The 3,941-nt window shown below is 46.1% G+C and overlaps 1 protein-coding gene and 1 long non-coding RNA gene across 3 annotated transcripts in view; both read left to right on the top strand.

Annotated features, from left to right (window-relative positions):
* Positions 1–3,941, top strand: part of LOC103394040 (exostosin-1b) — a 93,179-nt gene that overhangs the window by 22,742 nt on the left and 66,496 nt on the right. The window lies entirely within an intron of this gene.
* LOC112488523 (uncharacterized) overlaps positions 1–3,941 on the top strand; it is a 9,322-nt gene that overhangs the window by 2,173 nt on the left and 3,208 nt on the right. The window lies entirely within an intron of this gene.

The following is a 3,941-nucleotide window of genomic DNA, read 5'->3' as shown; positions in this document are numbered from 1 at the left end:
GGACGTGAAAGAATTTTTTCTTTTTTTTTAAGGGTAAACCCAGAAGCTAATGAGATTAAGGTTGATATTTGGGCGTCGGCCAGTCAGAGGGTGGAGCCGTGTTTACCACCAAACATTCAGATCTGGACCCGTCCCCAAAACCATGTCGCAGTAGACGAGAAGGAAAGAAGGAGAGCGATTATACCAAGAGGAAGTCGGTGTAGCTTTTAATGCTCCATTTGAAAATCAATTTGTGAAATAGTTATTAGCTTCAGTTATTGATCAAACTGCTGGAGGGTGAGGTCTAATGCAGCCACTCTCCGTGGCTCCGGCTCTGCCCGCTGGACAGATTTTACCCATTTTTTCTTTATAAATAAAACTTAAACAGTGTGAAAATCTGTTCGATGTTTGAAAGTCTACATTCTCAAAAATCATATTTTTTAGTCCTGAAATAGAACTGGACACAACAGTCTGCTCGCTCACAGCGTGACTCAGAGATGGAGCGAGGAGGGAAAGTGAGACTGAGGCGAGAGAAGGATGGAGAGTTTGGAGGGTGGAAGATGGAGGGGGGGGTGAGAGGAGGGGACAGCCAATCAGAACCAAGTCTTCATGAGTCACTCCAGTCTCTCAATCAACACCTGTTAGTGCCGTTAGGACTGGGGACGGAAACCCCCCCCCGTATTCTCCTCCTCCCTCCCCCAGGGTGGGGTTTATTATCTTTTACCCAGCTGATTATTAAGAGAGAGAGAGAGAGAGAGGGAGAGAGAGAGAGAGAGCCCAATGTCTTCACTGGTTAATTCACAAAGAGCGGAGCCAATATTTTCCCAGCGAGTTCCTCGCCAACTGTCGTCAGACGGCGGTTTTGGTTCCAGTGTCTCCGTGCCAGATATGGTATGAATGCTGCGCTGGTGATTCAGGCTTCGCTCAGGACCATGAATTAGGGGTTTTGTTTGTGGCCGAGCGAGAGCCTCTAGATCTTCCTCCCTCACTGCCTGTCAACATGCCTTCTCTTCACACCAGGGTTTTCTGGATGTTCTTGTTTTTGGTAACAAAAAAAATTCCTTATTGTTATTAAGTGATATTGGCAGGAACCTGGTACTGATTCAGCTGGTATTGGCCAGAGTTGTGTTTCTACTCGAGGTGATGTGTAGTAATACTACATCAGTCTGAAGAAACGCAACGAGATAAGAGGAAGAATTCAACAGCTCGGTAACACGGAGCTGACGGAACCCTGGAGGTTTAAATCTAGATGAGATGAGATTGAACTTTATTGATTCCTACACGGGGGAAATAGTTGAAACATTGGCTCTTTTTTTTTTTTTTTTTTCTGTCAACTGTTGAGTTGCGTCAGTCGTTCACCGACCGTGATCGTCGTACATATTTTAAAGATTCTTTGTCAAGCTGATGAGTTTACGTTCACACTAATTGTTTTCACCACGGTGACGTCAGAGAGGGGGCGCTAAACACCCGACTCCAGACTCAGGCCCGTGTCTGACACTACGAGCGGTCGCCCCACAACGACAACAACAACAACAACATCGACGACGGCGACGCTGCAGATAATGACGATTCAAATGTCACTGTGCGTTCAGGATGTTTGGACACTAAATAAATCACCGGGTGCTTCCCGTTTCCCCGGGCCGACTCTCTCTCCGTGTCACTGAGCCGCGCCTTTAAACAGCCTGCGATGAAGGCAACCCTAATTGCGAGAGGACGATGATTGATTGAGCCCCCTGGTGGATCCTTAATTTATTTGTCCATCCTCGTAACCTTTCCTCACATGTGATTGTGCATTTGCAAGTGTTTAAATCCTTGTAGGCCGAGTGTGTCCACGACGCCTCGATGAGCAGCCCGTCTGGGTGAACATCAAATAAATGTGAGTGTGTGTGTTTGTGTGTGTGTTGCATAAGAAGACCGAGGCGAGGAGGCCTTATGGTTCTCGCTGCACAAAATCAGTTTGAGAAACAGCAGAAAGCGAACAGGTCTATCTTCAGGGAGCATTCCCACGGAGCCTCATTAGGGACTGTGGCAGCGAGGAGGAGGAGGAGGAGGAACGAAGAGGCATCCAAGGCAGATGGTGGTGGAGGAGGGCTAGCGCGCGGAATATATAGGAATGCTGGCAGAGACGGAGGAAAATTGATCTCTGGGGATAATGGGAATGATGAGCGTTCACCTCTCTCTTTCTGCGGGGCGTTTAAAAAACGTTTGGTTTGGTTTCGACTTGAGGGGGAAAAAGTGTAACAGGAGAAAGATGGTAAAAACACACCTCTGGGCCGCTGCCTGTGTCATCGCTCCTACATTTTTACCTCCCGGTTTGTTGCCCTCTCTAACCCCCGTCTTTATGGGACATCCTGGTCACTGGAGATCTCCAGCCTCCTCCTCCGTCTTTGCTGTTGTTCCACAGACCTGGGGGCAGTTTTTGCGGCGCCGTCTCCTTCTCCGTCTCCTGGTGTCGCACAGGTGGCGTGAGAGAGCAGATTTAACAGAGAGCTGTAGATGATGGGTGTCTGAAGGAGACGGAGGAGAAGTGATGATGAGGATTGATGCCCAGGTTGTTTGTTGTTTTCAGATGCTACGGAATAAAAGAAACTGCTGCCGTGGATGGGGTTGATTTACTCATACTCTAATAAAGCTGAGAACATAAGGATGTGTTAAAGTAGAATCTGAGATTTTCCTTCAGACCTGCTGTCACTAACTTTGATTTGACCTGCGGTAAATGAACGTTTGACTTTCTCCACCCGGTTAACAAAACAGGTCCTTTTTATTTTTGCACAGTTTCTTGTATTTTCAGACCAAAATAAATGTGTTTGTTTTTTTTTTTTAAGAAAAGAAAAGAAAAAATCCAACATGTTTTCACCAAGTACAGATTTGTATCTACGTGGTTGGCCTTTTGCGTCGAGTTCCCACCGAAGCCGGTCGCAGCCGTCTGGGGAACAGCAGCAGCGTCTGCACACTGTCAGTAATTGAATAAACTACCTAGTAACACAAACGGAGCAGGGAAACCTTCACGGCAGGGAAACCTTCACGGCAGGGATCTGTAATGAGCCGCAGCTTCTTCCTCTTTGGTTTTAATAACTGCAGTACTGTCTGTGTACGAGTCCCTGACCCACAGTTACACTCTGTCGTCCACTGGGCCACGTTCAGTGACCAGAGGAGAAGTTATCACTCCACGGGTCACACAGTCACCACAGCACGGCTGTAAACTGGCTTCTCATTGGACTACACAGTCAATTCAGTAGTACTGTACTACTGTAGTACTGTACTACTGCACTACTGTATTGCGGGTCACACAGTCACCACAGCACGGCTGTGAACTGGCTTCTCATTGGAGTACACAGTTCAATAGTACTGTACTACTGCACTACTGTAGTGCTGTAGTACTGTACTACTGTAGTACTGTACTACTGTATTGCTGTAGTACTGTAGTACTGTACTACTGTAGTACTGTAGTACCTCCAGCTCAGCCCCCAGTATATGTATGTGCATGATTCAACTTCAGGTCAGAAGACAGGCTATCAGACCAGACTAGCCGAGCGCAGAGCACAAAGTTAGTCTATTCGGTCTAGGTTAGGTGAGGTTGAAGTTATTTTTAAATTAAAATTTGATTAATCACAACTATAACTATAAGCGTGACTCACGATTAATCACGAGTAATTGTAACTAACTGTGATAATGATTGATGATTTATTTATGATTATTGGTGATTAATCTACAGGTTCTTAGTGATGTATCCACTCGTTTGACAGTCGTGGTAAAAAAGCTATATATTTTTTCGTCTTTGTAATCAGAGTACAGATTACAGAGTACAGATTGGGGTTGGTACTGCGATATTTTCAGAGAGTGAGGTTTGGTCATTTATTCTTGCGTTTGTCTTCGTTCGTGTCGCAGGAACGGCCTTGTGTGTAGCTGTGGGTGAATAACGTTAGCGACGAGAAGCCGACACTCGTGTTCAGAGACTTTTC

The sequence above is a fragment of the Cynoglossus semilaevis genome, chromosome 18 (genome assembly GCF_000523025.1).
Source record: "Cynoglossus semilaevis isolate Cse_v1.0 chromosome 18, Cse_v1.0, whole genome shotgun sequence".
NCBI classification, from domain to species: domain Eukaryota; kingdom Metazoa; phylum Chordata; class Actinopteri; order Pleuronectiformes; family Cynoglossidae; genus Cynoglossus; species Cynoglossus semilaevis.
Note: the sequence above shows the minus strand (reverse complement) of the source record. Positions and strands in the feature narration are given on the sequence as shown.